General features: G+C 35.8%; 1 protein-coding gene across 3 annotated transcripts in view; it reads right to left on the bottom strand.

Moving 5' to 3' along the window:
• LOC145266631 (arf-GAP with Rho-GAP domain, ANK repeat and PH domain-containing protein 2-like) overlaps positions 1-25274 on the bottom strand; it is a 277212-nt gene that overhangs the window by 140061 nt on the left and 111877 nt on the right. The gene's annotated exons all lie outside the window — the stretch shown is intronic.

Below are 25274 nucleotides of genomic sequence, written 5' to 3'. Positions count from 1 at the left end.
AGAGTTGCCCAGGGTCACTAAAAGTAAAACAGAAGTTAAAAAGTACTATTTTGTGTTTCTGAATTTTTTAGATGAAGATTATTTTAATTATCTGGATTCTTCAGATTATTGTTCTCATTTGGAGTGTTATTTTTTTCTTTTTCTTTTTTTGTCATAGGGGAGTCACCACTTATAAAAGGCCTGAAGGTCACTCAAGGATAAGAGTTTATGAGCCTATTGCGGTCATTGGAACAACAGCATATAAATACTTACTAGTAGAAGTAGGGTAAAAATGGATTATTTAGGGGGCAGCTCAACAAGAACTTGTTTATATTGGACTTGAAGACTACCATTTTGTATTCAGCTAGAAGGCAGGCAAACAGAATACAGTTCCACAGGTAGACAGATCTAGGAAAGAAGCTTTGTTCATAGAATTTGCATTTAGATTTAGGCACAGATAGAGAGTGGGAGAAACTTGATAGTTGTTATAGCTAGACAAGTGCTTTTTTTTGTGAAGGTTTGGCAAGGGGGGGTATCATAGATTGAAGCTCAGACGTTTCAGTCAATATAAACTCCAACTTTCTTCAGATCAGGAGTGAGTAGAAGTCTGAATTACTTAGGGCTTCTAAGTCATGGCTGATGGAACGGGAGCATGCTACTCCCGTGGATTAAATAAATGGTTCCGTCCAAAATTCTGTTTAAATTCACGAGTTTGACATGAGATCCACAGATTTTAACAACGTACACCTGAAGTTAAGCAATGTTGAGCCTGGCCAGTACCAGATGGATGATCATTTGAGAAGACTAGGTGCTGTATGTACCTTCTGGGAAGGTTGGGGATGGGGTCAGCACCCTCATCCCAAAAAAAGAACTCCTTGCTACAAAAGTATCTACAAAGTTGTAGATGGCCTATGCCCCTCCAGGGTCTCAAGGCTATGGATGGATGGATGGATGGATGGATGAATGAAGGGACACCTGAAGAAGATCGGAGGTAACATCAACCGAAACGTTGTGAAAATCACATTCAAGATGAAAACAATGAAAACTGTTTGCTTATTAGTTCAAAGAATCCGAATAACATGTGTAACATACCTTTATTAAATATCGTATCTCTCTACCTTTTTCTATCTGTCCTTCTATCTTTCTTTCCCCCCCCCCTCCATATTTCAAACCCTCTCTTTCTCCTTTGTCTATACAGAGTGAAAAAATGAAATAAAACTGAGAGCGCTACTGAAACCACACAAATAAAATTAAGGAGACCGCCAGAGCAACGCTGTAGCCACTCTTTCCTAGTTAATTGTCACCTATTTTTCATTTTGAAGAGAAATGATGTTGATAATGATAACAGTCCAGAGAACCTAAACCTAATTTATAAACTCACTGTGTGTGTGTGTGTGTGTATCTTTATGTCTCTATTTTTTTTTCAAAATGCCTGAGACAAGATTGCAGAGCAGCACAAGTTGGGTCATATGATTGCATTTTTGTGGACTGTTGTTTTATGTAAGTCGGTAAAAATAGCTGCTAAGAGGTTAAAAATGAAAAAAAGATTTTAACTTGGCCGATGTAGGCTAACTTAAAGTGGAGATCCATCTGGTTTGCAATATGCACCTGTACCAGTTTTAGTAAATACTAGCAAGCCGCGCATCGTTGCCCGGTCTTAAAATATACATAAATATTATACTTTAATTAATGTAGATTTCTTACTTATTAAAAACAAAGTAGGTATTAAACGTAACCTTAAATTCCTTTAAAAAATAAAAATAACGAAAAAACAGACTTGTACATGCAAGTATTATATTTTTCTAAACGGTTCACTTCTTGTAAAAAACACTCGAACTGAGATCGAAACCAAAACCTAAAGACAGTGAGTCAAGTTTTTTTGTTTTTTTTTACATAGACGTCACCACTTATCAAGGCCCATAGGCCACTCAAGAATAAGGGTTAAAGAGTGTACAGTAGTCAAAAGGACAATATAGTAATCAATAGTAATGGCAGTTCGTTAAATTTGTTAACTTAAGTGGAACGGCTCATCAGAAACTTGTTCACGTTGGACTTGAAGACAACCATATTATAGACAGCTGGAAAGCAGAAAAACGGAAGACAATTCCACAGGCGTGCAGTTCTAAGAAAGAAGCTTTGATCATGGAATCTATGTTTAGGTTTAGGTACAGATAAAGAGTGGGGAAAATTATTGATAATGTTTTCAGCTAGTCTAGTGTTTCTTGTGTACAATAAACATTAGCCCACTAAGCCTACTTATTCTTAGCATAAACAATCTGTCATGTGAACGATTTATGTGTGTACATTCGTGAAATAGTTAACAAACAGATAAAAATCCAATGACCCTCTCCCCAAGTACCAACATTTTCATTCTGACCGCTTAGCAGTTCTTTTTTTCAGATGAAAACAAAAAGTTTTCCACATGTCCGAATACCCTACATACAAAATTTCAATATAGATCCAAAATTCCTTGAGTATATAGGTTGAGAATTGTCCTCACACACACATACATTCTCACTTTATATATATATATATATATGTTTCTTCAGGTTAAAAGAAAAAAAAATTATCACAGTTTTTGTTTCAGAATATTGGAGATGAAAATTGATAATTTTAAATTATTCAAAATACCATTCGTTCACGTCACTAAATTACAGCACAAGTTTATTGCGACAAAATAATTCCTGTGGAGGCATTAAATTTCTTTTGTTTAATATTTTTGTACAAGTAATCTTTTCAAGTTAAAATCTAGTGAGAAATACACATTTAAAATATGAAAACATTAAAGTTATCCAGTAGGACCCAAATGGGACACCATTTTGGACACTTTGTATTTAGCTAATGTTGACATAATTATTTCAATATAATGTGTGTATTTTCAATTGATTTTAACTCAAAAAGATTACTCATAATAATATTCAACAAAAACATTTTTTAATACCTAAAAAAAAAAAAAAATTCTTGCAATACACCCTCGCCAAGCATAAGGGACTTTTGCCCACCATCTTTATTTCTTGTTGATTTTTGACACATTATTTCTTATTCAAATCAATACGCATTAAAAAGCAAGAGTCACCCCTCGCAAAAAGATTAACTGCAAGGCCACTGTATGTCATCAAGTGCACAACATGCGTTGAAATACCAAAGCATGGGATGATTGACCCCTTACTGACTTGATTGAACGGTCAATCAGGAACACAATGTGACCCCATTTTGGATAACTTTGTATTATTTAGCTAATGTTCACATATTTAAAGTGCGTTTTTTTTTTTCAATACAAAATGTGTTTTTCTCAATAGATTTTAACTCGAAATGATTTCTCAATAATATTAAACAACAACAAAAAATTTTTTTTTTTTCTCGCAATAAACTTACTCTGATTTTAGTGACTATGTCTACCATTTTTAACTCGGATGTTACGTTCACGTTTTTTTTTTTTTTTGTTTTTTTTACACAGTGATCACCACTTATCAAGACCCGGAAGCCACTCAGGGATAAGGGTTATTGCAAGTACATTACGTTAGTGTGGAGATTTGATGAAGTGTTTAATTAAGGGGGCGGTTCATTAGGAATTTGTTAACATTGGACTTGAAGACATCCAAGTTGTAGTCCGGAGGGAAGCAGGCAGACGGAACAGAGTTCCACAGGCGTGCAGTTCCAGTAATGCAATCTCTGATCTTTTTCAAGTACATCTTTTTGAACCAGGGAACCGTCTCGAAAAATGACAATTTTTTTTAATTCAACCAAATTATAAAACTATAATCACAGACTGTTGGAACAAGTACACGTCGGTCGTTGCAAAGAACGTGAGCTCCTTTAGTGCTAGAAAATTACTCCCACCTATTCTATATCTCTACAAAGCCACCATTCACTCGTGTATGGAGTATTGTTGCCGCATCTAGACTGGTGCATCCACTAGTCTCATCTTCTTAAACAAGGTCCAAAATAGAGTCTCTAATCTAATAAGTCCCACATTATCGACCAAGCTCCAACCCCTGTCTCATCGCCACAATGTTGCATCCCTGTGCTTATTTTACAAGGACTTTTAATGGAATATTCTCTAATAAACTCCTATCTCTTGTCCACCCTTGATGCACATACTGCCGTCAAGCAACAAAATCCCACCTCTTCCCTTGGACTATTAGACTTTAGAATTACCTCTCTGTTTATTGCTTTCCTGACTGTACTAAATAAAATACAGAAATTTAAATGTAAACATATCTTGCTGCTCAACTCCCCATATAGTTCCATGTACACATGATCCCAATTAGTCCAATTGGCAATACGTTTGGGTGGGGGATAAAAAAAAACTGCTTCGTTATGGTAAGCTTTCCATATGTATGAATTTACTGGATGCAAGTAAACTTCGATAAAATTTTCCATCTTAATTCAAGAAAATTTGTTTATAATTTGTAAACCAGTTTGAATGACTTTATACTTGGTAGTTTAAACACTACCAAATCCCTTTCAAATTTTGAAGGGTCACAACGTAATTTTGTTTTTAACTAGTAATAAAAGAGTAACATGACTTTATTTGCTTATGAAAAAAACAAAATGCATTTTGGGGGATTTGATTTCATTAAAATTCAAAGGATGGCATCACAATTTTATTAATACTGCAAACCAGAGTCGTGAAATCTTTTAGGCAGTTTCAGGATTGATCCAGTTAAAATTGATTTAAAAAAGAAAAATCATGCAAAATGATTCAAATAAAAAGATTTAAAGCTTTTCATGTGTGTGAAGAATGAATTTTACAAGAAAGAGAGACAGATAAACGACAAAGCGAGGGAGAGAGAGACAGATAAACGACAAAGCGAGGGAGAGAGAGACAGATAAACGACAAAGCGAGGGAGAGAGACAGATAAACGACAAAGCGAGGGAGAGAGACAGATAAACGACAAAGCGAGGGAGAGAGAGACAGATAAACGACAAAGCGAGGGAGAGAGAGACAGATAAACGACAAAGCGAGGGAGAGAGAGACAGATAAACGACAAAGCGAGGGAGAGAGAGACAGATAAACGACAAAGCGAGGGAGAGAGAGACAGATAAACGACAAAGCGAGGGAGAGAGAGACAGATAAACGACAAAGCGAGGGAGAGAGAGACAGATAAACGACAAAGCGAGGGAGAGAGAGACAGATAAACGACAAAGCGAGGGAGAGAGAGACAGATAAACGACAAAGCGAGGGAGAGAGACAGATAAACGACAAAGCGAGGGAGAGAGACAGATAAACGACAAAGCGAGGGAGAGAGACAGAGAAAAAACGAGAGAAAACGAGAGAGAGAAAAAAAACGAGAGAGAGAAAAAAAAACGAGAGAGAGAAAAAAAAACGAGAGAGAGAAAAAAAAACGAGAGAGAGAAAAAAAAACGAGAGAGAGAAAAAAAAACGAGAGAGAGAAAAAAAAACGAGAGAGAGAGAAAAAAAACGAGAGAGAGAGAAAAAAAAACGAGAGAGAGAAAAAAAACGAGAGAGAGAAAAAAAACGAGAGAGAGAGAAAAAACGAGAGAGAGGGACAGATAAACGACAAAGCGAGGGAGAGAGACAGATAAACGACAAAGCGAGGGAGAGAGACAGATAAACGACAAAGCGAGGGAGAGAGAGAGAAAACGAGAGAGAGAAAACGAGAGAGAAAAAAAACGAGAGAGAAAAAAAACCGAGAGAGAAAAAAAACCGAGAGAGAAAAAAAAACGAGAGAGAAAAAAAAACGAGAGAGAAAAAAAACGAGAGAGAAAAAAAACGAGAGAGAAAAAAAACGAGAGAAAAAAAACGAGAGAAAAAAAACTAGAGAAAAAAAAACGAGAGAAAAAAGAGAAAAAAACGAGAGAGAAAAAAACGAGAGAAAAAAACGAGAGAGAAAAAAACGAGAGAAAAAAACGAGAGAGAAAAAAACGAGAGAGAAAAAAACGAGAGAAAAAAACGAGAGAGAAAAAAACGAGAGAGAAAAAAACGAGAGAAAAAAACGAGAGAGAAAAAAACGAGAGAAAAAAACGAGAGAAAAAAACGAGAGAGAGAGAGAGAAAAAAACGAGAGAGAGAAAAAAACGAGAGAGAGAAAAAAACGAGAGAGAGAGAGAGAGAAAAAAACGAGAGAGAGAGAGAAAAAACGAGAGAGAGAGAGACAAACTTAAATAGTCAGAAAAAAATAGAACGAGATAGAAATTAATATAGGACAAACAGGATGAAGAAATAATAAATGACTGCAAGTTAATGCATTTATTCTACGTCATCTTGGAAGAAACAAAAGAAACAGTGTTCCCAAAAAAGTTTATTAAATTATTTTTATATTTATATAAGACTTATTTCAATCATACTCGGATTACTGTGAGCCACTTCAAAAACATTAAATCTATGTAAATAAAATAGAGGTGTGTCTGTGTGTCTAAATATTTAACCGATAAACTCTTAAACCATTGGTCACATAACACTGAAATTAACAGGAAATAGTAATCATACACCAAGGATGGTTTATAACGAGTAAAATCTTTGTTTGGATGAATAACGCGTACAGAAGGTGACATATGAAATGAAAAATGTTAATTTCAACATGTACACACATATTACTTTTGCGCATGTCCAAATACATTCATAGCTTAAAGTGGTTTAATCTTAAATTTTTCTTATCTATCTGTTGGGTTAGACCAAACAATATGGAACATTGCTAGAGCGCTAAATATTCTGGTTTCAATTCTAGCTGATGATCCCTCAGTCATTATGTTTTAAACTTTCGCAATCAGTACTATATATATATATATATATATATATATATATATATATATATATATATTTAAATTGTTGACATTTCTATTAGTTTGTGTATGCATAAATTAACCAGATAAATATGGTTTAATTTAATAACTTTATCCGTCAACTTAGCTCAACGGTTGCAAATACGACATGAGCACTGAATGGTTTTGTTTCGATTGTGTAGTATTAAAAAAAACATGCCTTGTTATGGCCGATTTCCATAAAAATAAAAAAATAAAAGGAAACACGCTCTCATTCCCTCAGCCATAATCGGATCGAAGTCTTCATTTGTAATTTTATTCTTAGTATCGGCCCCAAGAGCTGCTAGAAGCACCTTATCCTGTCCTGACTTCGTTGCCTAGTAAGGGATGCCCTTTCCTCTTCCCCACAGAAGAAAAGTTGCTAGCCTTTCTCTGATTTATTGTTATTTTCATGGCAAGTGCTCGTCTGAGCTCCAATCTCCGGTTCCCCCCTTTTGGCAAACTTTCACAAAAAACATGTGTCTAGTTGAAATCACTGACAATAATTTCGCTCACTCTTTATCTGTACCTAAACCTAAATGTAGATTCCATGAAAAAAAAAAAACTCTTTTCTTAGAATTGCACATCTGTGGAACTCTTTCGTTTTCCTGCTGACTACAATATGATCGTCTTCAAGTCTAACGCAAACAAATTCTTGATGAGTTGTCTCCTTAAGTAATCCAATTTAACAAATTTCCCCTACTAACAATTACTACGATATTGTACCAATCGACTACCATACATTCATTAACCCTTATCCTCAAGTGGCCTCTGGGCCTTGGTAAGTAGTGACTCTTATGTAAAAGAAAAAAAAAAGTAATACGAAGATACGAAGGTTAAATATTTCTAAATTACACCTTTTCGCTTATGAACCATTGTTACGCAAAATCAAAGGTTTCAAAATTAATTTAAAAGTATTTTGATTTCGCATAACGATGGTTCATAACCAAAAAGAAATGCACTTGGAATCTTGGCAATATATCAACCAACTTGTTTTTTTTTTCTTCTTTTTTCTTTCCTTTCTTTTCTAAACAGTGATAAAGTTATCTCAAACACCTTGCGTATAACAAAGAAACCACTAGTGTTCAGGAATCTCTTAAAGAATATTTTGAAGACAGCACAGAGGCTAAAGATGGCTTTTTGGAGTAAGTTGCATTTAGCAAAAATCCTCTAAAAGATGCACTTGAAATTTTGCCAATGTATGAGGGTTTTTTTTTCTTTCCCTTTAAAAACCATTCAAACAAGGTACAGAGGAGAAACTAGTTTTTAAATTACTTTTCTTGTTTTTAAATTCAAATCTTTGATTGTGCAACTAGATTTCACGTAAAGATGGTTCCTTACCAAAATGTCTGCTAAAATCATCATGAAATGTAAAGAGCAAGAAATACAAAGATGGAACTGTTTAATTCATTTTCATCTCTAATAAATACGGCTTTATCTTAGAGAGAGAGTAAAAATCTACCTAATAACGAGGCGACTCTTCACTAAAAAGAAAACACAAAAAACCTTTTTATAGAGATTTTTTTTTTTTTTTTTTGCTTAATTTCTGTCTTTGGAATTTTAGCTCATGCAACGCATCTTGAATTACTCAAAAATTAGTTCTAATTATTTTTAGCACCAAAATTAGTTCTAATTATTTTTAGCACCAAAGTCTTCCAATTCTTAATTGGAGTTCCAATTATTCCATCATCTCTTGGCTGGTTCCTCAGATCTGAGAATCAATGGGAAGGTTGTCCTTGGTGACATGCCCTCTAGTCACTGTACAGACCGATCCTCAACATGCACACTTTGCAAAACCCAAGACATGGGAATCCCTGGAAAGAGGGGCTCTGGCCAGATGACATTTTCCTCTTTCTAGATTTGTCGCTACGTCTTTTCTTCTGTTGATCTCAAAAGCCACAGCGCTTTGCTTTGACAAAGCCCTCAACAGTCTCTTTCTAAGACCCTGCCTTCCCAGTCTTTCTCTGGAATGTCAACTGCGCATAACTGTCACCTCAGCTGATCCTTGTAGCGCTTATGCGGAGCGCCTCTCTTCCGTTTGCCCTGGTACAATTCACAACTCAGGGCAATCTCATGTTATCCATTCAAGACAGATGTCCCACCGAGCAAAGCTGTTTAGTCAGAAACATGGCCTCAATGCTGGTGACATGCACTCTCTCCAGGACTTCATTGTTGATGGCGTAGTCCTGTCACTTAATACTCATAATGGAACAGAGGCATCGTTGATGGAAACACTCCAAAAGCTACACCTCTTTCCAGTACAGAACCCAGGCCTCTGATCCATAACTACTTTGTAGACAATGTTTGTTGTGAGGTGCATGTTCCTGAAGGCGACCAAAGGAGCTCCTGCTCTTTATCGGTCGTTTGTCCAAATCCCTGGCGATTCCATCATCTAACTTGCACTTATACACAATATTCTTTATCTGTTGGCACATCCAAGGAGGTGCCGCTTAGAGTACCCTTTCTTGTCTTGACAAAATACAAAACAGACTTTGAAATCATCCTTGGTTTGAGATGCATTTTACATTGCTGATGCTACCAGACCAGACTGCCTGAAGATACCATATTCCTGACCTAAAATGCACCAAACATTGACGTTATTGTTTGCCTTTTGGTTTGCAAAACTCAATCATGTTCTGCAAAGTAAAAAACAAAAGTAAAAATTTTCTTACACAAAACTAAACCAAGCATCATAAATAAATATTCTAAAATATAAAGAACTTAAAAACCTTTACAAAAAAAAAAAAAAAAATCCAGCCTTAAATAACCAAGAAAAGGTTAACATGCCAGAAACAAAACAACCAAACCAAACGCTATGAATAAATATTTGAAAACAAACAACTTTAAATATAAAACTTAGGTGCTTGTTAAGATAGAGTCGTTTTAAGCAAAAACAATATTACGTACTTAATTGTTGTCAAAACATCCAAACATTATAAAATACAATTTTACCCAATTTTCCATAAAAAATACTTTTAACTATAAATAACTTTCTACTCAATGAGTTCTTGTAATTTTTGGATATATTACTATTTTCGACATGACAATTAAGTACATAATAGTGTCTTTGTTTAAAACGACATATTTAAAAAATTGACCTGTCGACTCCATCTTAACAAGCACCAAAACTTTTACTAAAATTACCAGATATGATATTAAATAAGCCAAAAAGGGTGCAAGTAGGAAAGATAGACATCACCGGATCGCCTTCTCCGACCCAGGTCATTAAAGATAATTTTTTCAACCTCTGCTGAAGGCAGCAAAGTCATTCAATCAGTATTCATCCCTAAATTTTCGGATAGACTATTCCTCTTGGGAGAGTTTGGCATTGTAGAGGAGCTCAATGCAAGATGGCAAAAGGGCGAAAAATTCCTCAAGATTCGTCATGGTCATCGTCCTGTGGACCCATCCAATTATGGTGCAAGTCGGCCAGGTAACAAATTGGAAGTCTGCAGTGTAGCCCAGGGAGGGTCTACACAGCCCCCACCTCTACTTGTCCCACCAATTCGTACCCCCAGCACGACCCCAGAACTCAATAAACATCCTCTAAGCCAATGCATTTTCTCGCCTATCGGAATTTGCCAAGCGTCAAGACAGAGTCTTGCAAACCGTTCCTGATATGTGTGTGTGTGTGTGTCAGTAATTTCTAGAACGGATGTTTGTGCGCTTGTCAATGCATCTGTTGTGGGAAATAAATAAAATTAGCTGAAATTTAAAAAAAAAACGCAGACTTTTAAGAAATTGGTCGACGAAGGAATTATTTGTACAGTGAGAATGGAATCGACAGTGGAGAAAAAATAAAGAAAATGTGTTAGACAATATTTCAGAGACAGCGGCTTCGGGTAGGAGACAAAATTATATATATATATATATATATATATATATATATATATATATATATGTGCGTGTGTGTGTGTTCGAGATAGAACGATAAAATTGTCGTTCTAGAAAAACATGATTCCTTTTCCGTTTGATGAAAACTGGTTTTCGTTTTTAGTTGCAGACCATATACTAGTTGACCAGTTGTGGACATATGCCAATTTATCATGTCTGAAAGTGATACAATGTTCAACGAGCGACATTGGAGATGCGCCGCTGTACAACTCATGCTCTCTACCGATCAAAGTTATGACAACGGGACCTTTGCTAGCACCCTCAAGCTAAAGTCCCTCTCCCTGCCAGATGACGAACTACAATGCTGTCCTGTGCCACATTTCCGTCACTGGAGTTACGCTTCCCGTACTGGCTGTCTATCAATCTCCCAAATCTGAATTTACTGACGATCAACATCTCTTAGCAGCTATAGAATTAACTTCCCAAACGGATGAAGACCATCTTATCAGTAACTTCAATGCGCCCAAAATTGATTGGTTTGCCACATCATGTATGCCCCAAGCATCTGCCTCTGCACAAAGTCTTTTAGAGGTTTACACCAGCTCTGGATGCTGCAAACACTATTGACTGGCATGCCTTGAGCTCACTGACCTCAGTCGAAGACCTCTGCACAGCGTTTAAGCATGCAATTGCTTGGATCACAGAACTTGCTGTATCTCTGAAGAATCTGCGATGAGTCAAAACCAAACCGTGGGTGACAAAAAAGGTGAGAACTCTAAGAGCACTTGAAGTTCAAAGAGCATATTAGTCAACAACACTAACCAAAACCCAAAAGTGTTCTTTGTGTATGCGCAATGAAATGCCCACCTAAACGACCAGATTGTCAAGTTGAAGACAGACCAAGTGACTGTTGAAGACTACTCAGCAATCTGTTGTTTTTGCAACCTTTTGGCCTTTTCAACTATCTTCAGAACAGATGATGGCAAAGAACCGCCACCATTTGACCGCAACGATCCACCTATCTCGCAAATCTAGTTTGACAGAGAAGACGTTGAGCAAGTCCTTAGATCACTTGATACAACAAAGGATTCTGGTTCTGACACTGTCCATTCCCAAATCCTCAAGGAACTTGCTATTTTCATTTATTCCCTCCTCACGTGCCTTCCTCGCTGACCGCACCTTCCGGTTTTAAGTGAGTGGCTGCCTTTTCAATGTATGCAGTGCAGCAAGTGGTGTGCTACAAGGTTCAGACATTCGGCCCCTGTTGTTTCACATCTTCGTCAATGACTTGCTCGGAGTGATTTCTCAGCTGTTCCTCCTATTTGCCAATGACAACTAACCCCCCCCCCCCAGCAGCGACTATGAAGACCTCCGGCGTTGCTCCCATGAAGTCTGGAGATGGTCACTTGACTGGATCTCCGTTTAAACCTTGCCAAGTGCAGCCACATGGCAGTGGGTTGGCATCCCCCAACTCCTTCATTCCCCGTTGACTTCCAACCAGGTGACTGGCTGGTGGAGTTCACTCAAGCCAAGGATTTTGGATGATTGTGCAGTCCACATACTCTCTGAACACTGCATCACTGCTGCCAACAAGGCCAAGAATGCCCTGTTCCTCATGCACTGCTCCTTTGGTCCTCTCACTCCCTCTACACCTTCCTGATGCTAGATTCTTGTATAAAGTATTCAGGCCACATCCCCGTATTATATGAAGGATATCCAGCATCTCCAACAGGTTCAGCATGTGGCGACGAGAATCGTGGCTGACCTCAGAGGTTTATCCTATGAGCAACGCTTAAGGGCTCTAAATCTTTTTTCCCTTGAGCGGCGATGCAGCTTGGACCGGGACCTGTTCTTGACCCCTGCCCTGGATCGCAGGCTACATGGGCATGCAAAAAAGGTCTACCTTATCTTTGACGGTTCCGGGGGGCATTGACGCCAAGCAGCATCTTCGGTTCGAGTGGCATCTCTATGAAACCAGCTAGCTGATAAAGTCATAAACCAGCCCCACACCACAGGGCTTCAAGGTGGCCTTGGACAAATGCGGTCGGACCTCCACGGTTTTCCCCTTGTACATAGCCCTCTAAATTCTCACTGACTTTTTCTCCTTGTAAATGGTAATCGCTTGTGCATCTATTCTTTGCCAATGAAATGAATGAATGATATGCCGTAATATTTTTGTGATTTTTTTTTTTTCGTTATAAGTACGTACAGCATACATGTTTTTGTTTTTTAATATTTGGGAAATTCTTTATAAGAACTGAGAAAAAAAATAAAACGGAAAAGAGATAACAGAAAAAAAAAACGAGAAAGCAAGAAAAAAATAACTATAAAAAAACTGTATAAAAGAAAGGAAAAATGGGGAAAACGAAGAGGAATAAAATGGAGGAAAAAAATGAAAAACATTAATTGAATGAAAAAAAATGAAAAACATTAATTGAATGAAAAAAAATGAACGGGGGAAAAAATTAAATGAAGTAAAAGTAAAAGCGCAAAAACATGAAAGAAAAAAGTCAAAGGAAAGGTGAAAAAATTTTTTTAAATTAAAAGATGACAGTAAAAAAAATTAAAGTAAAAAAAACTTAAAGTAAAAAAAACTTAAAGTAAAAAAAACTTAAAGTAAAAAAAACTTAAAGTAAAAAAAACTTAAAGTAAAAAAAACTTAAAGTAAAAAAAACTTAAAGTAAAAAAAACTTAAAGTAAAAAAAACTTAAAGTAAAAAAAACTTAAAGTAAAAAAAACTTAAAGTAAAAAAAACTTAAAGTAAAAAAAAATTAAAGTAAAAAAATATTAAAGAAAAAAAAAGATAAAATTAAAGAAAAAATTAAAGAAAGAAAACGAGATAAGGAAAAAATAAATGATAAAGGGGATAATAGGGAGAGGAAAAAGTCTTAAAAAAAAGAAAAAAAAAAGGGAGCAAAAGTGTTATTGGAATATTTACAAGAAATATAAAATAGTTAAGTTCGGTTATAAGTAGGCAACTGTATTTCTTAAAACAGAAACACAACCAACCTAGCACACTAGAAGCAATTACGTTCAAAGAGGAACCTGCCATTTGAATAATCAGGTCATTTGAAAGATAGCAACATCAATAGACATTTTTATCAATCAAGATTTTTTTTTTTCCATCACAACTTTCACTGATAAGCAAAACATTCCTTGCCAAACCTAAAATTCTGTGCACCAATTAAAAGTATTCAAGAACTCCGGACTTTTTTAAACCAATATGCGAAACGGAAAATGGGTTTGTATTACAATCCGCAAAGGTACGAAAAAGTTGTCAAAAATAAATATATAACAAATAAATGTCAACAAAGGTAAGATAAGTTACTTTTCTATAAAACTGAATAAGTTTTTAGTGTTTTTATTTAATGTAAAATGTTTATTCGATTCGAAAAACAAGTAGTATTGAGCGCTACCAAAGAACAAAAAAAAAATGTCAGCGCTGTCTTTGAAGTCTTGATATAATCACTTGAAAATAAGAAATAAAATAAAATGGTGGTAGAAACCCACCCAATAAATGTCACGGTAGCATTTATTGGTTTCTACCACCATTTTATTTTATTTCTTATTTTCAAGTGATTATCAAGACTTATAAGATGCAAAGAGATATTTTTTGTTTTGTTTTTTTTACTTTGATTCCATTCATTAGTTTCAATATTCTCACAATATTCTTCATCATTTCGACTGACACCATTGTGCAACAGATTTCAGTTTATTTTTTTTTACTTGGAGGGTCACCATTTATCAAGGCAGGAGGCCATTCAAGGATAGTTGTTAGGTGCACGATGAAACAAAATCACACTCGGTGGAACTTTGGTAGAGCTAGATTATCTAAATGGATGAATTAATAGGAATTTATTCACATTAGATGTGAAGACAACCATGTTATAATTAGCCAGGAAGCAGACAAATGATATTGTGTTCCACAGAGGGACAGTTCTAAGAAAGAATCTCTGCTAACGGAATTTTCATTTAGTCTTAGACACAGATAGTGATGCCACATAAGATCCGTTTCAGTATAAGAAAAAATATCCCAATACAAAATCTATTATTTCTCTCGATTTTAGCACCATTTTTTTTTTTTTTATGTACTATAAATCATATTTTGTTGTTATTGGTTGTGAATAAAAACACAAAATTGTCATGCATGCAGACACGCATCAATCAACATATACCGGCAGAAATTAGACACAGCAAGCCACATCATTTTCACCCCCTCTTCTGCCTTGGAATCTGCCATTAGCCAATATCTAATTGAAAATACAGCTTGTGCCAATGCCTATAAAATGGATGGTTTCAGAATATTGCACTAAAATCATTTAAAGATTTTGGAGTCTGTCTCAATTTTTTCATGCAAGCCTTCACTTTGTCGACAGGAAGAATTTGTTAAATCATTAGACTTGCTCGGAGATATATTTTAATCGTTCTCATACCCCCTCCATCTCAATTGTACATATATTTTATATAAAAATAAAAAAAATGAAATAAAAAACACAAGAAGAATGAAACAAATTTCTGTACATTTGAGTTTTTATATTTCAAGCAAGATTCTGAGACTGAATATTTCTTGTGCTGTGATTGGTTGAAAGAAACAGCCGACTGAAGACTGAACAGATACTGCGTTTCGATCCTAGCCCAAAGTCAAGGAACCAACATAAAAAAAAAGAAAGAAAATAGTTATTTTTCTTTCTTACAGGGACAGAGTTAGAGACAATGTTGGGTTTTTACTAGTGATGAGACAATTCCAATATTTTTCCCGATTCCGATTCTTTATAAATCTCAATATTTAACTATAGAGTTGTTATTTTCCCCGCTTTCTGTTAATAAAAAAAAAAAAAAAAAAAAAAACACATGTTAAATACGCAGATATTTTCCTAAACGTAAAATTACACTTGAGGGGATGATTTATATATTTTAGCTTTATTTTAAAATCAATAAATATTTACTATTTTATTATCAACAACGGAAGATTTTGCTTTAAATAAAATCCATTAAAAAAGACAAAAGAATCGTTTATGGCATTAAAAAAGTAGGTACAATTTTTTTGATTCCGATACCGATTTCCACAAATTTGTTGATTTTTCCGATTAATCGTCTTAACACTAGTTATTACTATGGAGAAAATTCAGCACCCATTCCACCCCTCAAAAAAAAAAAAAAAAAAAAAAAAAAAAAAAGGGGGGGGGGGCTCTTTTGGATTTTGACAAAAATGTTTAAAAATGAACTCAGTCTAGAAGGATTTTCTACTCATTGAGTGAGGACAGAAAAGATGAAACATAGTATCTTTGCTTCTGTGTCCCCCCCCCCCACTAATGTAGAATTACAGAATCGTAAGAAAACAAAAAGACGTTACTTTTTTTTTCTTCTTCTTTTTTGACATTTTGATTTGAGAAACGTTTGCTTATCAGGAAACTAGTGCACACTGTGGCCATGAAACTCTTGGCACCATCAGCACCCCCACCACCAACCCATCATGCGTGTATACGCAAGGCTGACCCTCCTCGCTCCCTCACAAGTTCCTTTCTGATTATACCTTTCAGAATCGGAAACAAGAAACTAGAGCAAGAAAAATAAATGGACTGATTTTAAGCAAAAGGTTACTTTCGACGAAAAGTCAGAGGCAGAAGAAACTCGTTATTTTTGGAGTCAGAGCTTAGTTTTCATTCTGCAGTACATCCCCGGGATACGACATTAATCAGTTCTGGGCCCTCCCTGGGATCGTAAGGTGAAATCGCCGTATGGCTAGGAACAAAATACAGTACAATATTATAATAAACATGTATATAATCAAATAATATAATAAATAACACCGTAAGGCGAAGCAAATACCGTAACCAGGAGCCGGAAAAATATTGTATTCCACATCGTAACCTGAAAAAAAACGTATCATGGGGTTCTATTGTATATCAATTAGTTTTGTTATACCGTTATGGTGGTTCACTCCAGAATGCTAGGAGTTTGGAAGCAAAATATTTGAAACTACAACTTTATATACATACGTGTGTGTGTGTGTTTATTTAAACCTCGGGGAGTTTTACTTAAATCATTACAAGTTGTTTAATAGACAAAACAATAAATTATCCTGTCAAACTCGTCAGACAAGTTCGGCAGGATAATATATATATATATATATATATATATATACACACACAAGTAAATGACAAAAGTCTATATTCCAAATTTCAAGATGTTGACCATCTTACCGTTTATTTTTTTTTTTAAATATGTTAAAATGTAAAAATCTTGATAGCAACCGTTTCGTATGGCAGAATTATTCGTATAATTATGTCATTTTTTTTTAAATTTATTTTGCCCTTAACTCATGAAGTTTTCTTCTGATGAGTTAAGGTCAAAATAAATTTTTTAAATTGACATACATGAATGAATCTGCGCTATGAAACAGGTGCTGTCAAGATTTGAGCGTTTCAATATACTTAAAGGAATAAATGATCAACATCTTGAAATTTGGAATATAGACTGTCATTTATTTGAGAACTTTTTCATTTGGAGATTTTTATTATTTAGACAAAGCATAGCTTTGTTTTGTTTTTTTTCTGATGAGTCTATGGAGGAAATATCCAGTATTGACTGACATACAAATATGGAATGTTCCCTGTGAAGGAAACGGATTCGTAAAATGTACTGAAGTTTTGTTTGGAAAAAAATAATTGGTTAAAATCTTCGACTTTGGAATATAGAAAAATTGTTATTTATTGATTATATATATATATATATATATATATATATATATATATATATGTTTAATGATTAAAATTAAATTCTGTAAATCAAAATATATATGCATATATTTTTAAGTTAAGAATTTATTGTTTGAAACAAAGAATATATAAAAATTGTATGTGTATTTCCTTAATCCATAGATTTCCAATAATGGCTCTTCTCATCAGAGGAAATAAATTGCAATTAGCAAAATGTTTTGTTATGAATAAACAAGTATTTTGCTTTGCAGCACATATATTGAAAATGTTATTTGAATGGTGAGGGACATGCAATGTAATATCTGGCAGGATAAAATAAATATAGGTACATATAAATTTGTTAGTTCAAGAAGAAAACAAAACACCCGTCTGTTTAAATGTACGTATGTATGTTTGTATGCCTGCCTAAAACTTTCGACAGAGGTGACGGAATTGCATGAGATTGGTACCGTTTTGAAGCTCGACCCTTCAGACGACAAATTTCGAAAAATGTGCTAAAAACATGAACTCCTTTAACCTCAACTGGGCACTTTTCTACAAGGAGGGGGGGGTCGCTTTTTTCGCTGATATTTTTTTAAATATTCCCCTCTTTTCAATTGACTTGCCTTAATTTAAACCATTGTCACTTCCGGTTTGATGATGGATACAACGACAAAGACATGTTTTTTTGTTTTTTTTCACATTCCTTTTCTCCTTGGTGGTGCGAGTTCGAGCCTGCCTGCCTACTACCACTTTTTTTTTTTTTTTTTTTGCTTAATACACACCTCCGGGCAACGCCAGGCACCCAGGCTAGTATAGAAATAAGAATTATAAATGCTGTTCATACCTAGGCATCTTGAGGCCTAATGCTTCTCATCAGAAGAGAAGGGAGCTAGGTTACAAATATAGCGAAATACGATATCTAGCTTAGGATACATTAGGAATGAGATGAATATAAAAAAAATAGGAAGAAGAAGAGTAAAGATACGCATCATTATTATTTATATAAGCTGAAGTCCGAACACAAGAAAAGCAATGGACAGATACCTACACAATTAATCTTTATAATGGGGGGAAAGTATAAGAATTACAACCAGTCATTCAAAATGCTGCAGCTCAATAGAAGAACAGTTATATCTACTAGAGCGAACTTAGAATGGGAAGTAAATGAAATTAATGCAAGATCATTTACATATATATGTTCAAAGAATTTATAACAACTTAAAATTGTGTACGATCATTTCTGAGACAATATCAACTTTATTCATATACAAGCTCTTCATCAGTCCAAGAGCATTGATATCAAGTTCACATTCAAATAATAGTATCATAGCTAATTGGATTCTACATCAACCTGAGGGTTAACTAGAAAAAAAAACTGAGTGTTTGTTGTGTATTTTTCAAGTTTTAACTGTATATACAAACATTTGCTCATTATATAAAACTGGTCAACAACAAATTTGCTGTCAGCATTTTTTTTGGGGGGGGGGTCGGCTGATTTAGGACGAATCTGATGCACTGAATCCAAAAATCACATTCATTTTGCTCAACCAGGTCAAGTTTTTGAGCTATGGTGGCCACGTTTTTTTTGTTTTTTTTTTTGTTCACATGTATGCAGGTGTCGAGCATTTTAGAAGTTGATGGAGTTAAAATGCCACGTCGAATAATTGTTTTGATTGAAAATGATTATTTTAATGATAAGTATTCAAGTCCGACAGTTCTGATTGGTTATGTTGAAAATGGATCAGTTTAAAGTCATAAAACCTCAAAATCTCCCAAAATTTGATGCAGCACCGTGCTCAGTACTACACAAAGCAGGGCTAGAATTATTGCCCTGCAAAAGGAAAGAACATCATTAACAGTCCTCTGGTGGACAGAGAAAGAATGCTCTTCCCACCGCTGCACATCAAACTCGGCTGAATCAAGCAGTTCCCCAAAGCTGTGGACAAAGATGGTGACTGCTTCACTTACTGGTGCTAGCTTTTTCCTGGATTGACTATGGAGAAGTTGAAAGCTGGCATCTTTGACAATCGTCAGGTCCGGCAGCTCATCAGAGATACAGAGTTCGAACCTCAAGGAATAAAGTGAAGAACTTTTCTGGCAATAATAATAATAATAATAATAGTAATAGTAATAATAATAATAATAATAACAATAACAATAACAATAATAATAATAATAATAATAATAATAATAAGACCTGAAATTAAGCAAAACATAAACTACATGGTGACTGCTATCAGAAATCTAGGCTGCAACATGAGTGTCAAGATGCACAACTTATTTCCATATATGGATCGGCTCAGTAGCCGGCAACACATCAAAGAGAGAACTTTGTCATTCGTTGACATCTTTGCTGACGACATGACCATCTACGGCAACACATCAAAGGCTGTAAATGACAAAGTTCTCTTTGATTCTCTCTCCTCTGATCTCGAGCGCGTGGTTCAGTGGGGGAAGTCGTGGCTGGTTACCTTTAATGCATCTAAAACCAAACTCCTATCTTTACATCATCAACGCTCTGATCCCCATCTGTCATCAATTGAAATGGATGGCTCTCGTCTAGGAGAAGCCCCGTGTTTTGACAAGCTTCTGGGTTTGTCCTTTACTCCTGATCTGAAATGGAACACGTACATCAAGTCTGTTGCCAAGGTCGCTGGAAAGATGGTGGGATACTTCTACCGCTCCAGAAGATATCTCACTACTGATGCAATTCTCTATCTATATAAAAGCCAAGTACGTCCAAGGATGGAATACTGCTGCCATATCTGGGCAGGAGCTGCTAAAAACAGCCTATTCTGCCTTGACAGAGTACAAAATAGACTTCGTGGCTTAGTGGGGGATGCCCTTTTCTCTACCCTGCAACCTCTCTCCCACAGAAGAGACGTTGCGAGACTATCCTTGTTTTATCGTTATTTCCATGGCAGGTGCTCGTCTGAACTCCAATCTCTGGTCCCCCCTCGCCAATCTTTCACGAAAAACACCAGTCTAGCTCAATCCACTGTCAAAAATTTCCCCCACTCTTTATCTGTGCCTAAATCAAAACGCGGATTCCATGAACAAAGCTTCTTTCTTAGATCTGCACGCCTGTGGAACTCTGTTCCGTCTGCCTGCTTCCCACCTGATTACAACTTGGATGTGTTCAAGTCCAACGTTAACAAATTCCTAATGAACCGCCCCCTTAAGTAAACACTTCATCAAATCTCCACACTAACGTACTATACTTGCAATAACCCTTATCCCTGAGTGGCTTCCGGGCCTTGATAAGTGGTGACCACCATGTAAAAAAAAAAAAAAAAGTGGAACGAACAGACAAATATATATGGGTTACATATAATTTTTTTTTTTTTTTTTAGTAGTTGGAGTTGAGCGATGTAATGTCTACCAGAAACTATCTTTGGAAAGTGCATATAATTAAAAAAAAAATAAAAAAAAAAAAAAAAAAAGAAAGGAAAATGAACGAACATTAACAATATCGGTTAAAACAAAAAAGTTTTTTTTTTTTAATATTTATAATAAAATAAAAAAACAACACAATATGTCGGTACGAATGTCATTGTCTTTTGTCGAAATTTTCTGTGTCACATTCAAAATGGCGCATTCAAAAAAGGAAAGTTTTATAATTCTGATGATGCAACTGAAATGCTGAAATTACAAAATATGTTTTTGGTAGGCGGCACAAACAACATGAGTACCGTTTTACTTTTTGTTAAATAAAAGTTATGTCCGTTTTAAATGAGTGTAAAAATAAAATTGTATTCTTTTACATTTTTTTAGATGAAGAGACAACAGTGACAAAATGGATAACAAATTATTTCAATTTCTTTAGCACCAAGGCTCCAACCTAAGAAATTTCAATAACTTTGAAGACTTAAATCTGACCTGTCAAATTTTAATGGTTTCAAGGTCCAGACTAAGGTAATTCCAATAATTCAGTTACTTGTACCTGGCTGACTGAAACAGAGTCACCACCACTTATCAAAGCCTAGAGGCCACTCGAGGATAAGGGTTAATAAGTGTACAGTGGTCAAGTAGACAATGTCATAGTGATTGTTAGTAGTGGAAATTTGGTAAATTGGATTACTTAAGGGGAACGACTCATGAAGAACTTGTTTACATTGGACTTGAAGACGACCATATTGGAGTCAGCTGGAAAGCAGACAAATGGAACAAAGTTCCACAAGTGTGCAGTTCTAAGAAGCTTTGTTCATAGAATCTACGTTTACACACAAAGAGTGGGATCAAATCTGTTGCTATGGTTGCTAGAAAAATGGTTGGATCGTTGTACTGTGCCAGAAGGTAGGAGGTGCCTTCAATAAGTTCCCAGACTGTTTTGTCTTTTTTTGCACAGGCAGAAGTTGTTGGAACAGTACGACAAGTGTATTGCAGCCGGAGGAGATTACTTCGAAGGGGACTAGAGTTTCATGAGTGTACTATCAATAAAAGTGTCCATACAGAAAGAGTCTGAAAACTTATTGAAGGACGTTTATACTTCACCCCCTGGCGCTTTTTTCTACCTGCATACCATGAAATGGAGTACTGTTGTCATATTTCAGAGCAATCTTTCCTGTCTGGACAAGTGTACAAAATAGACTCCACAATCTCTTCTCGTCCTTGCAGTCTCTTTCACACTGCAGAGATGTTGCTAGCCTCTCTCTCTCGTTACGTTTACAGTAGATGCTTGACTGAGCTCCAATCCTTGATACTCCCATATGAAACATTTGTAGCAAGAACCCATCTAGCTACAACCATAGCAATAAATTTACTTTCTTTACAAATAAAAAATAAAATAAAATAAAAATTAAAAAAAACGAAACTTCCATGAGCAAAGTTTCTTTCCTAAAACATCCCATCTGTGGATCAAAATAAGCGGCTGCTTTCCTAACAACTGCAGCATGGTCATCTTCAAGTCAGAACTCTAACTAGAAAGATATCGAGGAAACCACTGCCAACAACAATCATCTGAAATGAACGAATGATACACAACATCAACGATAGGATCATTTGTTGAATTTTTTTTTATTATATTTTTCATTACTTCTTCATTGATTTGACGATCCCATTTAAAAAAAAAAAGGGTGGGGGTCATATGCATACGTATTGTTACATAAATAATATTTATGTTTGTTGGTTGTTTTTGTTTTACGGTATATCAACCCTTTTCTGGTTATTTAATGCCAAATCCAGTGATTTTGAAGAAAATTTTTTTTTTTTTTTTTTTTTACATAGGCATCACCACTTATCAAGGCCGAGAGACCACTCAAGGATAAGGATTAAAGAGTGTACAGTAGTCAAAACGATAATATAGAAATCAATAGTAATGGAAGTTCGGTAAATTTGTTAACTTAAGTGTAACAGCTCATCAGAAACTTGTTTACATTGGACTTGAAAACAACCATATTATAGACAGCTGGAAAGCAGGAAAACGGAAGACAATTCCACAGGCGTGCAGTTCTAAGAAAGAAGCTTTGTTCATGGAATCTACGTTTAGGTTTAGGCACAGATAAAAAGTGGGGGGAATTATTGATAGTGTTTTTAGCTAGACAAGTGTTTCTTCTGAAAGTTTGGCGAGGGGGGACCATAGATTGAAGCTCAGACAAACACTTTCCATGAAAATAACGATAAAGCAGAGACAAACTCGCAACATCTCTTCTGTGAGATAGAGGTTGGAGCGAAGAGAAAAGGACATCTCCCACGAGGCCACAAATCTATTTTGAACTCTATCAAGGCAGGACAAGTCCTTTCTAACAGCTCCTGCCCAGATGTGGCAACAGTATTCCATCCTAGGATGTACCTGGCTCTTATATAGATAGAGAATTGCATCAGCAGTGAGATATCTACTGGATCGATAGAAGGATCCAGCCATTTTTCCAGCAGCCTTGACAACAGATTTGATGTATGTATTCTATTTAAGATCAGGAGTAATGGTCAAGCCCAAAAGCTTGTCAAAACTTGAGGCCTCACCAAGACGAGAGCCATTCATTTTAACTGATGCCAGATGGGGATCAGAACATTGATGATGTAAAGACAGAAGCTTGGTTTTAGATGCATTAAAAGTAACCAGCCACTCCTTTCCCCATTATACAATGTGATCAATATCAGAGGAGAGAGAATCGGAGAGAACTAGGTCGTTTACTGTCTTAGATGTGCTACCATAGATGGTAGTGTCATCAGCAAAATGTCTACGAATGATGTAAGGATGTGATTTGGAAGATCATTAATGTAGATCAGGAAAAGAGTTGGGCCCAGAATGGACTCCTGAGGGACTCCAGCATTAATACTGTGAGCTTCTGATTTTTGCCCATCAACTACTACTCTTATGAACCTATCAGAGAGAAATGATTTAATAATTGAGAAAATATTTCCAGCAATACCATAGCTGGAGATCTTGTGAAGTAAACCTTTATGTCATACCCTATCAAAGGCCTTTGATATATCAAGAGCAATTGCCCTAGAAAGGTTGCCTGTCGAGAGATTCGCTAATGCTATGATATAACTGTAAGGACATCTGCTGTAGATCTAGCAGAACAGAAACCATATTGTGCGTCACTAAGAAGGTTATTTTTGCCGAGATGGTTGATTACTTCTCTATTTAACACAGATTCCAGCAACTTACTCATGACACACAGGAGACTTATTGGCCTGTACTGAGAGGGGGATGAACGATCACCTGAATTCTTAAATATAGGGCATACTGATGAGTTTTTCCAGGGTCTTGGGAAGCAATTCTCCTTAAGACAACGTTTAAAGGGTTTGGTAAGTATGGGCGCTAGTTCTGGTTGAAGTTTTTTGAGTACTATAATTGGAATATTGTCAGGACCGGTTGCTTTACTGGAATCAAGGTTTTTGATTAGCTTGGCAACATCATGTACAGATATTTGTATATCACATAGCGTGTTTTCTGATACAGGAGGAAATATTGGGGGTTGGCGGCCTTGGTCGCAAATAGTGGAAATTAGCTGCAAAGTTCTTGGCCAAGAGTTTGGCTTTGTCTGATGCTGACGAGATTACCTCAGGTCCATTGATGATAGTTGGGATAGAGCACACGCTTCTGTTCAGGATTCTGTTTGCTATTTGCCAAAACTGATATTTAATAGAATGTGTTTTCAAGTCTGTTTCTATTTAACCCATAGTTGGGACCCTAACAAATACTACCACTCCGGGGTCACAGTGGACCTGGGAGCAATGACAATTAAAGGATGGTGCCACACTCCCCAAAGCCCGTAAGCTGAGGCCTCACCAACGGGTATAGTTTAAGGTTATATCCAGGACCTATTTATGCTTGAAATTTCAACTAAGTATTGAACTCTAAAGCATCAATCCCTGTCATGAAGGTGTGTCAGAAGCAGAGATACATCATTGAATTTCTGGCAAAAGTGCATTGACTGTGGTGGTAACTATGTAGAAAAATAAATCAGAGCACAAAAGGTCGCTCATTTTAAAGGTACTACTCCTGTCTTGTAGCTCTTCAACTTTAAGTAAAAAAAATAGGAGGCTTTACTTTGGGAATAACCCTCATATTTATGTTTAGGGTCTCTACTAAGTATAAGACTGAGTTAAATAACATTTTTTTTGGTCGCCCGACAAAAGGAGGGTGGACCTGTAAATTCACCCTTGTCCGTTCATCCATCCGTACTTTTCTCAATAACTACACCTTGAAATTTTTTTAAATTTTGCACAAACATTAAACATGATATATGTAAAATAGTAACAGAACGGATTTTCTGGGAAAACTCCCGTTGCCCCCCCCCCCTCTAGGTGCGCCTTTCGGGTTAAAACTACTAAAATTGACACTTTTGTGTTTATTAAAAAAAAAACTGATGCCTTGGATTTTTATAAAACTTTCTGAAAAGTTGTAACTAACTGATTTCTATATAATTTTGCTTGTCTATACTTCGTGATAACTCTTGGGTGTGCCCCAGGGATTATTTTAGTACTAATAAAAAATTAAAAAAACTCCATTTTGGGGACTATTTTACCATATTTGTCCAAAATTTTC

This window comes from Euprymna scolopes, chromosome 41, assembly GCF_053919585.1.
Source record: "Euprymna scolopes isolate OS-2025 chromosome 41, ASM5391958v1, whole genome shotgun sequence".
Classification (NCBI taxonomy): domain Eukaryota; kingdom Metazoa; phylum Mollusca; class Cephalopoda; order Sepiida; family Sepiolidae; genus Euprymna; species Euprymna scolopes.
The sequence above is the reverse complement of the archived record's forward strand: the minus strand, read 5'-3'. Positions and strand labels throughout refer to the sequence as shown.